The sequence below is a fragment of the Sciurus carolinensis genome, chromosome 4 (assembly GCF_902686445.1).
Source record: "Sciurus carolinensis chromosome 4, mSciCar1.2, whole genome shotgun sequence".
Classification (NCBI taxonomy): Eukaryota; Metazoa; Chordata; class Mammalia; order Rodentia; family Sciuridae; genus Sciurus; species Sciurus carolinensis.
The window spans coordinates 93562582-93576475 of record NC_062216.1 but is presented as its reverse complement, the minus strand read 5'-3'; the positions used below and the strand labels follow the sequence as shown (position 1 = coordinate 93576475).

Sequence of the window (13894 nt, the reverse complement as noted above, 5' to 3'; positions counted from 1 at the left end):
GGGGTCTTGTTAAGGAAGTAAGTGTCTATGATACACCTGTTAGAGTGTGGGGCCTATATTTTCTTGCAGAGTTTGGGGCCTAATTCCTAGGGTCTTTGAACCACTTTGAGTTGACTTTAATACACAAATCTTCACAGAAGGAATCTTTACAAGAAAAAAAATATAGAAAACCACTCAAATTTCCATCTACAGGAGATGAACAAACTGGTAAATTCAAACAATGGCATGACACACACAGTTGTCAAAACAAACCAAAACCAATATATGTGCTGTGTGGACAAATATATGTAATGTAATAGTAAATTTAAGAGTTTCTAGCAACAAGATTTTTTTATAAAGTTAATGCAATGACATATATGTATTTAATTATTTATTTTTATTGGTAATTCCCTTTATTTTAATTATATTTAAAAGGGTGAGGAGTGTGCATGATTGTTCATCTGTTTTTTTTTTTAACTGGTTCTTTTTAGTTATAAATGACAGTAGAATCTATTTTAATATAACATACACAAGCATGGAATATAACTTCTTCTACTTCAGACCCAAGCACCTCTCATCCCCTTCCTTCTCACAAATATGTATTTAATTGGTTGTCCATGTGTGCGTGCACACGCATACACACATACATATCTCTTAACTGACACATATTCATTATATTGTAAATGATACTGATTACACATTTTAGAAATACAAATTTAATCTAACTATACAAAAAGATGAAAAGGGAATGATCAACAAGGTAACTGACAAATTTTCAAGTGATTGATTCAAAAGTGATTATTACATTACTGAAAATAACCAAAGTTAATTCTGTTTTTGATCATGGTGGGATAGATTTTATTGAATGAACTGTTTGAAAAATAGCAAAACAAAGTGATGTATAAAATACAAAAACCTGCTCTGAAGAAGTTGGAGAGGTAACTAGAAGCAGACAGATACTAGAGGGAATTCAGCTCTTGACAAAAGGGAACCATGGATAAGGTTTACATTTAAATAGCTCTCCCCCAAGGGCACCCCTGGACCCTGTGATACAGAGTACCTGCTGAGACTCAGTAGAGAACTGAAAGCGTACTGGCTCAAAGAACAGAATTGGATAAAATTCTTACATTATACAAAGATGTCTAATTCTAATGCATGGCAGACTGTGACAAATATAATCCACTCAAACGATAGAAAGATATAAGTAACAAACCAGTGCAAGTGATAAAAGGGAACACTAATAAAATGTCCAATTTTATTAAACCCAGAAGGCAGTAAAGAAGGAACAATGGATAAAAAGGAAAAAGAAAACTATCAAAATGCCAAGATGATATACTTAAATTGAACCATAAAAATTATTACATTAGATATAAATGAAATAAATGCTAATAAGACCCAGAGTTTGTTAGACTATTTGCTGTTAACAGAGGTATACGTTAAATAATGTGCAATAAGCATAGGAAAGTAAGAATGAGTATATAAGAAAAGCCTATTTTTTCCTTTTCTTTCCCTTCCTTCTTTTCCTTCCTCCCTTCCTTCTCATGACTGAACACAAGGCCTCATTCATGCTAGTAAGGATACACTCTACCAGTGAGCTTTACACTCATCCCCCAGAAACAACTGCAATCGAGAAATATTACTAGAAAGAAACAGGGTTATTTATTTTCGGTTTTTTGTTTGTTTGTTTGTTTGTTTTGTTTTGTTTTTGAGACAGGGTCTTATTATATTGCCCAGGGTGGCCACTAACTACTGAATTCATGTGGTTATTCTATTTCAGCCTCCCGGAAGCTAGGACCACAAGCACAAACCACCATGCCCAGAAGGAATATTTTATAATGATAAGAGTTAGCTAGTTAAGAACTCATAACAAGCATAAAAGTTTTTGCAACTAATAATAGAGTTTCAAAATACAAAAAGCAAGAACTGGTAGAATTAAGGGAGAATTTGACAAACATATTTATATTTAATGCAATTATCAATATAGTTGGATTTAAGTCTTCTGTTTTAGCATGTTTTTCTGTTTGTCTCATTTATCATTTGTTCCTCCTTTTAAATCTTCTTTTTGGATTAGCAGACAAGGGAGGAAAACACACCTTAGTACAGAATATTTGTGCAACACTAGCAACCACCTTAACCTAATTCAATTTATGAAACAAAGTACCCAAATATAGAATATATATTCTTTTCAAGTATCCACATTATACTTATCAGCATAGGACATGTGTGCAAGGTCACAAAATGTCTCAATAAATTTCAGATGGGGTTTTGAAGAACCACATGGAAGAGTAAGAATCACAATGAGAAGCAGTAAAGTACTAAGAACAGATTTTCCTTACTTATTAAAATTCTGCCTTACCCATGACTTAAGCTATTTTAGAGGTAGCCTGATGTAGACAACATCTGTGTTGATAAAGCTATGTTAATTTTCAAGGTTTGGTCAAAGCATTTTTTAAGATGGAAAAGTTAGATAAAAAGGCTTCAGAAAACCCCATACCCCCCAAAGATTTTCTTATATCTCACAAACATTTCTGAGAGGAAGATTTCCTGAACTTCTTCTCATAAGTAATTAATACAGAAGAATATTATTCTAATATAATGGATAATAATTCATAATAAAAATGACTGATAAAACACGCAACACTAAGTGGAGCTAAAGAATTCAGACACAAATGACCATATACTGTATGATTCCTTTTAAAGGATATTCAAGAACTAGCAATCTATTATAGAAAGAAGAATAATAACTACTTATAGTAAATGTCAAATGATTGAAGGAGATAAGGGGAAACTTTCTGTTCAATAACTTGATTGGGGTATTGTTTACACATTTTGCCAAAATTCATCCAACTAAGTAATGGTTTTTGAAACTTGTCAGGCATTAATAAGCCCAGTGTCGATCCCATCTAAATTCTTTATTTTAATTAGGAAAGAACTGTTAGTTGCTGGCTAACTCCTATGAGCATAATATTAGTTCAAAGCTTGCTTAATCAGAAATTCCTTTAAAACATATGTATTAACAGCACTGTTCAGTTGCTAACTAAAACAGATTCTGTTGGCACCCCACCCTTATTTCCATGAATGTCAGCCCAACTTTTAACTTCCCAAGATTTCAGGTGCACTGGAAACAGCAGAGAATTAAGGCCTCCTGGGAGCAGTCATCAACTTTACATACTCAAGCACAGAAAGGGATAACTCTGATTCTGTCCTAATCAACACTGGTTCCCAGAATTACCACAGACTTATATGTACCATTTATTAGCTCTCCTCTGTTTTACTTCTCACAGTCTCTAAATCTTTCCTATAATTACTTGCCAAATAAACCTCTATCTGGAAAAAAAAAAAAAAAAAATTCAAATTGTACATTTATGATATGTGGTTTTCATTATAAGCAAATTTCAACTCAAATTTTTAAAAGTAAGAATTAAGGTGTTTGTTAGAAATTAGAAATAAAATTACATTTTAAAAATGAACTAAATAATGAATATAAGTAGGATACTGGAGGAGCTACAATAATTCCATGAATCAAGGATAATGAAAAACCCAATCATATGCACCTGAGGTCCAAAATAAAAGGCTCCCCTTGTTCTTATTCTTTTTGCTTACTTAGAAAGTTCCTGATTATGGGCTGGGGTTGTGGCTCAGTGGTAGAGCACTCGCCTAGCATATGTAAGGCATTGGGTTCAATTCTCAGCACCACATAAATATAAATAAATAAAATAAAGGTATTTTGTCCCTCTATAACTAAAAAAAAAAAAAGTTCCTGATTATAACTCAGTCTTCTGGGTGGATAAAAGACCATTTAGAAATTTTACCATTAAAACTTCACCATTTGATAATTCTCACAAGGTATCAAATTTATTTCTGGATGAGTGTGTAATGTATACTTCTTGAAGTGACTTGCTAAAGGAAAAGGAACCAGGAAATATAACTGCTACAACAAAGGAGTGAAACCTGGGTTCAAAGTAAAGAAGCCGCTTCTTTTTTGGGTCACGTAAATAGCAAAGCAAAGCTCTGTTTTGCAGGTATCCTGAGTTTAGTGGTTTTCTATCCTAATGAACTAATAAAAACTAGCAAAGTTTTAGAAAAGTAATTTCTGGGGATAATATTCATATATTATCTTAAAGGACACCGCCCCAGCAAGGGAAAAAAAAAGACCCAACAGAAGTATGTATAGGGTATATTTCACACTTGGTCAGGACCCACTTAGAGAAGATTTGAATGGGATGAAATGTCAGGGAAAGTTCCAGCAGTGGGTGTGGTGGCTCAAGGTTTGGCAGAAAACCACAATTCTTTGCAGGGCTGCTGACTAACTGATGTTCTAGCTCAGGCAAGGTGCCCAGTCTTCCTGTGTGGACAAAAAGACAGGCTACATGAAATTTTGTTTGTTTTTAACCTTAATGAGAATAACATTTATCCTAGCTTTCTTGGCTTGCTTTAGTTAAAGGATATGGGTTTGAAAGTGAGTTTCAAACTTCCTGCCCAAGACAGATATAACTCGCAGGGTTTCAAACACTGGAAAGAAAAAAAAATCTTCCAAAAAAGAGCAAGTGCTCACATACATTTGAAGAAGGTGGTGGAATGCCACCTTATGATGTGGTCACCATGAAACAAAATATATTTTCATGCAAATTATCTACACACTTCTTACCAGGTTTTCCTCCACCAACATGCTACCCAGGGAGGGTAATCAATTGCATACTGAGCTCCAAAGTGTGCAACAGTACAAAGATAAATGTCTTAAAGCAAAAGGACCAAGGCTGGGATGTAGCTCAGTATTAAAGCACTTGCCTGGTGAGCAAGAGGCCCCAGTGCAGCAAAACAAAACAAACTGAAGAACCAAAGAGGAACAGGAAGGATTACTACATCAGTGGTTTGGGACCAGCACCCACAGAGGATCACCTAGGAGCTAGTTAGAAATGCAAATTTCTAGGCTCCTCTCTAGACCTACTCAATCAGTCTGTATTTGCCCAAGCAATCCATGAGATTGGAGAGGTTGCACCCAATCACTGTACTAACAAGCAAGAGATGAGCCCTTCCTCCTTGGGTTAACAACCATGCCCAGATGAGGTGGGAACTGGCTACAAGATAGATAAGGGCTAAACTCTTTTCCCCATGCCTCTGCTTCTAATTTTGATTCAAAAACAATAGTTCTGAAGTAGCAATTTAGGTTTTAACTAAAAAAAAGTTCCTTTAAATCTCAACCACTAAGTCCTTATGTCTGCAACCTTTTAGAGATTCTTACATACAGATCCCTTTGTTTTCTGGTTCTCTGTGATGTATCTATTATCACAGATTTTCTACTCCCCACTTCTATCAGCTCAAATGCTTTTCACCCCCAATTTGCTCTAAAATCCTTAGAAAAAATTAATTTGCCCTGAAAAGAACAGGATAAGAAGTGGGAATCAGGAGCAGGGGAAGTGGTGAAAACAGAAAAGGTTGGGGTGATGGTGGCAGGACTAATTTTATCACACTCAGGTGTGAAACTGGTCAAACTGTAAAACTAGTATAATACCAACATTAGAAATTTGAAGACTATGCATTTGAATTAAGAAATTGTAATTTTAAATTTGTTTACTGCTAATGTTACCATAATAATCTTTTTTAAAGTTGTCAGTTTCTAGAAATGAGTGACAAAATATTCAGGGATGAAATGATATGACATCTGGAATTTGCTTTAAAATATAGAAGGAATAAGGGTAAAGATATGGATGAAACAAGATTAGTCATGTCTTGATAATAGTTGAGATGGATAATAAGTACATGGAGGTACATTATATTATTCTACCTACATTTTTATATATTTGAGGTTTTCCATAATAAAAAGTTTAGATTTTTCATCTATATTTTAAAACACAGAATTTTCAAACACCTTTGACCATGATACACTGTCTTAAATAGTTAACTTTTCTATCATACTAAAGAACTCCCCAAATATTTACAAACCAAATGGTAAAATACTTGTTATTTTAGCCATCTACACATGTGTGTGAATGCGTGCACACATACACACCTACACACCTACATACACACACTCTCAAAATGGAAGAGTCTCTCAGAATTGAAAGGAAGGCACAGCATAGGAGTAGTAATGATGGTGCATTAATAGTAGTTACTTCTTTTGTTCACTAAAACGAAAAGCCACAAAGATGCTATGGTAACGCTGGTATGTAATCAAACAAATGAAGCAGCAAGGGAAAAGGAAATGAGCCTCTCAGTTCTTTGCTGTTAACCTTAGGAATGATAAGCAGGATGGAGTTGACCAAAAGGTCCACACAATAAGACAAGATCTTCTGCTTCCTTGATAAAAGGATGTTGCTTAAACTGATGTGTATTAAATGTCAGTAAATGATGATATTATGATAAGGTGGAAAGAATGCTCCACTTCTACCTAATCTAAGCTATTGGTCTACCACATGGAGAAGTTAGGAATTTGTCCAAGGTCACTAAAGAAGTGAGAGATTCATGTTGTTCCCAGTATGCCTCTTGCTGTTTCAGTATATATTTATCAAAAGGGTATTATGCCTTGATTTAAGAATATCAACCTGATTTCTCTCACAAGTTTCCAACCCACACTTCAGACTACCTACAGGATACCCATCCTTGCCAGTCTCTCACCATACTGTGTGATGTGCCCCTCTCTGAACACAACCCTGCTCTCTTACCTTTGTGCTGTTCCTTTTCTGCCTGGACCACCCCTCTATGTCCTGGGACACATACAAGTTGTCCCTTGGTATCCACAGCTGCTCAAGTACCTTATATAAAATGGCACTATATTTGCATATAACCTATTTACAACCTCCCATATACGTTAAGTCATCTCTAGATTATTTTATAATACTTAATACAATGTAAATGCTATGTAAATAGCCATTCTATTGTAGAGGGAATACGAGAAAAAAGTCTATGCATATTCAGTACAAATGTAATTTTTTTCCTGAATATTTTCAATCTGCAGGTGATCGAATCCACAGATGATAAAGGTCAACTGTACTTTCAAGGTTCAGCTCAGCTCAGGCACGCTGTCTGTCATTCAAAGCTTTGCTGATCCTACCTCTCTCATAGCATCTCCACAAGAGCTTTGATTTTTAAAGTGTCCATCTTCTTGCCTAAGCTGTAAAATCCTTGAAAACAGAGACCATGTATCGGATATCTGATCCCACTGTCTCATGTGGTACATACCAAATACAGGGGCTCCTCAAACACACACTGATGTCCTCACTATTCCAGTTGCTATAGTTCCTCTTTTGGCTAATTGTGTCACTAACTCTTAGCTGCATAAGCCAGAAACCTCCTTCCCAACAGTAACTTTTTTTTGGGGGGGCGGGTACTGGGGATTGAACTCAGGGGCACTCAACCATTGAACCACATCCCCAGCCCTATGTTGTATTTTATTTAGAGACAAAGTCTCACTGAGTTGCTTATCACCTCACTTTTGCTGAGGCTGGCTCTGAACTTACAATCCTCTTACCTCAGCCTCTGGAGCCGCTGGGACTATAGGCATGCACCACCTCGCCTGGCCCAACAGTAACTTTGAAGATAAATTGGGATAGATGTGATCACTGGTGTCAGTTTTGCTGCCCACAATGTTACAAAGTGAAATTGCATGCTCCTCAAGATGTACCAAATTCATGATGCTGCTTTAGAATGGCATTATTCCTAAATTTGCAAACTTGATTCCCAGTAAGGTGAAGGAGTAACAGGGGCGTGTTTCAACTTGTAATTGTTCTACCTACTGTAACCCTAACTCCATTCTTCTCTTTTTAGCTCTTAAAAAGAAAACCTACAGACTCCTCTGTTTCCTATTTCCCTACACAGATGCACAAATCCACCCTACTCTGACTATTTGGACTACTGCCCAGTGTAGAATACGTGAGTCTTATACCCTAAGAAAAGCAGGAGTAGATTAAGAGCTACTCAAACTCAGGAGAGGAGGAAAAGAGAAACAAGTTGCTGCTAAAGGAACTTGCTAAAGCACCTGCTAAAGGAATGTTTTATAAACCATGGGTCAAGATCCCTAAGATTAGAAGGTTGTGAAATATATTTAATAGCATGGAATCAGCATTTATTTAAATAAAATATAAAACAAAAAAGATTATTTCACAGGGAATCATGTTTAAGTCTTATTTTGTGAAATTTTGATTTGGTCATATGTACATATACATATGCACACATGCAACAACTCTTGACTGAGGGCCTACCATGTGCCAAGTACTGGAGACAGAAAACTGCAAAAGCAGACCAAGAAAAGAAAAGCTCTCTGTTTTGGGGTAGTAGCTGCCATTTTGGTAATGAGATAGCACACGTATGCAAATATGTACACAAACATGTTTTGCATCCCAGTATAAGAAAAGGCTGTTTTACACTGGATCAAGAATATTTCTCTAGCATGTGGTCTGTGGACTGGTACTGGTCCACAAACTTTTACTGGTCTACTAGGAAATAAGTACAGAAACTGAGAATAAGCATTTTTTTTTTACTTTGCTGAGATGTTCAGCTACGATAATTTTTCTGGCCACTCAATTTTATTTTGTATTAAATTTTACAAAAAGAAATCAAGTCCGCAATCAAGTAGAACTAAGAAAAGACTTTTTCTTCACCAAACATAGTGTATGCAGTCCTGCTCTGGAGGAAGCACTGGTTGGGTATCTTGGGCACAGGCATACACAATGCTTTGACTGGAAACTGCAGCTGCGGACTACAGAGAAGGGGCAGCACAGCACCTGAGAAGACCTCAACAACTGGGGGGCATGGTTCACCTTTACTCTCTTCCCACACAAATATGATAATGAAAACAATTAAATGACAAGTCAGAAACTAGCATTGGTGACAATGATGCACTGTTAAGTTCAAAAGGTGACACAGAAACCATTTCTGGTTGTATGAAATTAACATCAATTGTAGTCATATATACTTGAGTATCGATTTTCATCCACTTTCTTTTTTTAAAGTTTTTTTAGTTATAGAAGGACACGATACCTTTATTTTATTTATGTAATTTTATGTGGTGCTGAGGATTGAACCCAGTGCCTCCCATGTGCTAGGAAGTGCTCTACCACTGAGCTACAAACCTAGCCCCCAACACTTGTCTTAATTACAGCAATAAAATCTATATCTTTTGTGTTAACATTTTATAGTTTGTATTCATGGACAGTGGTCAAGAACTCACTATGCTTAAGCTGGAGTTGTGGCTCAGTGGTAGAGTACTTGCCTAGCATGTGTGAGGCACTGGATTCGATTCTCAGCACTACATATTAATAAATTAAAAAAAAAAGGTCCATTGACAACTAAAAAATATATTAAAAAAAAAAAAAAAGAACGCACTATATTTAAAAAACTGGAAGAATCTCACCAGCATACCAGACTGGGGGAAATGGCAAAAACTGGGTTAGGAAGGGTTTTGTGAAAGAATAAGCTTTTAAAGATAATTTTAAAAACTAAACTATTTGTCTTGTAGGTAATTTCCATTGGTTTCTATTTCAGTTGAGTGTTACTTACACTTTTGGCCATACATTAAGTGGAATGCTGACATTTGTGGTTCTTTTATTTTTATAGCCTACACATGATTCTGGCCAGAAACATCAGTACAGTGTTTTCAGCTGTTGGGGTGAGGGGCAGCACAGGGAACCGACTTGAAACTAGAAACTATACTGTTAAAAGTACAATATTTTTTAACATTGTTATTTACTGTTAACATATTAATAGACATATGCCAATTTTGTATACTTAATGGGAACTGAACCAAGTAATAATGGGTAATATAATGTTTTTAAGTTATATTATCATTCAGTTCTGAGTGAAAAGCATAAATTGCTATAGTTGGGAGTGGGCTTAAGGCAGGAACAATGAGGATCAGTAAAACAAATCAGTAAAATGATGCCCAAACTCCAGGGTTGACAAACTATGGCCTGTTTTTGGTCAGGTTTCACTGGAACACGATCACACTTGTTCGTTCACACATTTTTGGCAGCTACCACACTGTGGCAGCAGTCAGCAGCTGTAATCCACAAGACCTCAAGCATTGATCATCTAGCCTTATGCAGGGAAAGATCCCAACTTCTTCCCTAACTCGTCCTTTGGCCTCCTGAAAACATGCAGACCCCTCTCTCATTAAATCACAGACTGAACAGAATTTATTGAGTATCTATTATACAGCATCACTATTCTAAGTGATGAGGGTATAGCAGTGAAGGGGGAAAGAAAAAAAAAATAGAAAAGGAAAAGAAGAAAGAGTCAAAGTAAAGTCGTGGCTCTGATGAAGCCTACATACCAATGGCAAGAAACCATAAACAATAGTTTCAAAGTACAGGTCACAGGAAAGTGATCAAAACTTGGGGGAAAATAATAAAACGAAGAAGGGAGATTCAGGTATCATTTGGTTTATTGTATATCAGGTACTGTTTTAAGCACTTTTCATATACTAATTCATTGAAACTCACAATACCCTACTGGCACACTATTTATTCCCACCTTATAGCTAAAAAGACTGAGATGCAGAGAGGAGACCCAAGTCACATAGCCAGAAAGCCGGTCTGAGGCCACAGTCTGGCTTAATATACATTGTGCTGGCTCTCTGAGCAGAAAGAGAATGCTAAGTTACCATTTCTAATACAATAATCAGAGAACGCCTCAATGATCAAGCACCATTGACGAAAGTACTGAAGGAGAGAGGGAGAAAGCCTTGTATCTGCAAAAATCTTGTAGGTAGAAAGAGCAGCAACTGAAAAGGCCCCAATAAGGAAGAGCTTGATGTATCTGATATTTGAGGTCAATGGACTGGAAAGTCATGAGTCCAAGGATTTGCAGAGAATGCAGTCCCACAGTGAATGTCTTTGAATTACGTTCATCTTAGGCTGCTTCAATTCCTGCTTTCTGCTAAGTATAGTAATATAAACATTTATTTTTCCTCATGAAACTCCGTATTGTGTCTTGATTTAACTGTACCAAGCACAGCTAGAGAAAATTTGGGTTGGCTCCACTTCAAATGCCTGCTATCTAATCTTGACTGGACACCACATGTTACTTGAAAGAATACTTTTATTCATCATCAGAACCCTCTTGGCCACATTTCTCATAATAGTTATCTCTAAAAATTCCTATGAAACCCTCCCCTAACCTATTCCTATTCCTGCCCACCCTGAATCTCAGCAGATTACTCTGTATTTCACCATTCCAAGAACATCATGGCCTATCCTGAGGAAGTCTCCTCTGTCTGAAGTTCCTGTGTAAACCTACTTGCCTCTTTTATTCTTCTTGTTTTGGGTGCTAGGGATTGAACCCAGGCCTCAAGCATGCTAAGCAGATGGTTTACCTCTTGGCTATACCCTCAGCCCTTGTTCTTTTATTCTTGATCAGAACCTAGACCTTCAAACAAGTACTCCCTCACTTTCATACCTTCAATCTCTTCCATTCCTCTGTTCCCTTCTGCTCAACCAATGAACATGATGAAAATCTTCTGGACCTAAAAATCCCAGTCCAAACCAAAAAAAATTCCCACTTTCCTTTCACCCTTTCTAAGTTCCAGATCTAACTATTACTCTTCACAATTACACTCTTGAAGCGAATGGTTCCCACATTCTGCTTAACCCCCTCGTGCTCCATAACCTGCACCAATTCAGCTGCCACCTAAGCATCACCTAAAAAAAATGCCTTCAAAGTCAACGCCACTTGAAGAGGTCACATGGCCTCAAAGTGGCAGAGAAGGGAGTCAAATGAAAACCAAAAAACCTAGAAACAACCTAAATGTTTATCAGTAGGATATGTAATGTGTATTTTTAAAATTGAGCTCTGAAAATTTGGGGAAGGAGGTATAGAAATAACTAGAATTTAAGAAATTACGATCCTACTCTATATATTATGCTTCAAAATAATGAGGTTAAAGGTAGACAAAGGAAAGGGGGAAAAGTGGGTAGGAAGACAAGGAGGGAAAAGGAGAATTAAAAAAAGAACAATAACTTGTATCTATCTGTAAGTGCTAAGTATCCAACTGGTTCAGAGCAACCCTATTATTACTAATCTCTTTTTACAGAAGAAGAAACTGAGGTATGAACATGTTAAATGTCCTTTACAAATTGTTTCTTTTGTGCAAACTCTTCCTATTTATCCTGCTATTCTGGAACACATCTTTGGTCACTGCTATGGGGAAAGGGCCTAGGTCTCAGCTGAAGTCACCAGGATGTCTGGGGAAGCCTCTAGCAGGAACTGGAATGTTTATTCATACTTTTCAGTGATTGCTTTGTACTAGTAAATACCATAAATTCCTTCCTTAAGGAAACACAGGCACATCCATTTAGTTCTTTTTATTCTGGTAATCTATTACAAACTGGTCCTCCAGTTCCACCCACCCCTCTGCTGAGTGTGGACATGTACTTTACATGCATTATTATGGTCTTTTTAATGTTTATCTTTGCCCTCTACCCATTCGGCCAAAGTCAGAGTGCCATTTTCTACTTCTCAAGATCTTTCTGCAAATATGCAGTCTTAGGAATCTTTTAAATAACTTGCTGAATTCCCCGGATTTGAGAAATGGAGTTAGAGTTGATCTTTTTTTTTTAATATATTTTTTTACAGACTATATTTGATTGATCGTACACAAAAGGGGTACAACTTTTTGTTTCTATGATTGTACATGATGTAGATTCATACCATTCATATATCCATACATGTGCATATAGGGTGATGATGTCTGTCTCATTCCACTATCTTTCATGCCCCCATCCCCTCACCCATCTCATTTCCCTGTACTAATCTAAAGTTCCTCCATTCTTCTCTTACCCCGCCACCTTCATTATGTACCATCATTCACTTATCAGAGAAAACATTCAGCCTTTGGATTTTGGGGATTGGCTTATTTTACTTAGCATGATATTGTCCAATTCCATCTATTTATCTGTAAATGCCATAATATTATTTTTATTTATAGCTGAAAACATTCCATTGTATATATATACCACAGTTTCTTTATCCATTCATCTGTTGAAGGGCATTTAGGTTGGTTCCACAATCTAGCTATTGTGAATTGAACTGCTATAAACATTGATGTGGCTGTAGAATAACAGGATCTTAAGAGATGTAAAATGTGATGGTGCCTTAAAAATCTAGAATGGGAAGAAGTGGTGAGCTGCTAGATCTGAGACCCATAAGTCCCAGACCTTACAAGGATCTACCTGTAGGAGCAATAGTATTGTGTGACTGCTTCTCCTATTAATGATTCATTCATTAGGTTAATGAACCAAATCAAGATGGGTTTTTCAGATTGACAACTTACATGAAATAACTGTAAAACAGTCACTCCATTAACTAATATGTGCTAGCAAATACCAGCAATTCCTCCTTTCAATCAGCACATGAACTTTTTTTCTGTTTAATTTAAATAAATACATAGCAGCTGTCATTGTAGAGTTATTGAACATAAACCTTCAAAACACTTAATTTCAAATAAATGGAGGAATTTTTTGATTTTGGTTATATAGCCATTATTTGTTGAAGTAAAACATGTCATAGCTTTTTAACAACTCCCCTCCACCACCACCTCTGCCCCTAAGATCTGTGACTCACTTGCACAAGAGAAGGTTGAGGCTTATGACTGCTGTTCAAGAGCTTACCAAGGTTTCTCATCTTGTTGGAGGTTCCGGTGTATAAGCAAAAAGTTAAACAAGTCTTAGGCAAGGGGGTCTTCCTACCATGATGGGAGTGGAAATTGTGAATAGCTGCTTGGTATAAATCTATAGTAAAACCATGTTATCAGAGGATAGGAAGAAATATTGGACATAAAGTAGCCACCTGGGAAGCTACAGATCTGAGATGTGGGTCCAAGAAACAGCTATATGAAAATGTATGGGAAGGGTGAAGTCATTATCAGCCCAAAGGAAGAAACTAGGAGTTAGTTCAATTGTCCTCTATTCCAAGAAGATTGGTG

At 36.5% G+C, this 13894-nt stretch overlaps 1 protein-coding gene across 1 annotated transcript in view; it reads right to left on the bottom strand.

The window, feature by feature from the left end:
- Ppfibp1 (PPFIA binding protein 1) overlaps positions 1-13894 on the bottom strand; it is a 224170-nt gene that overhangs the window by 84359 nt on the left and 125917 nt on the right.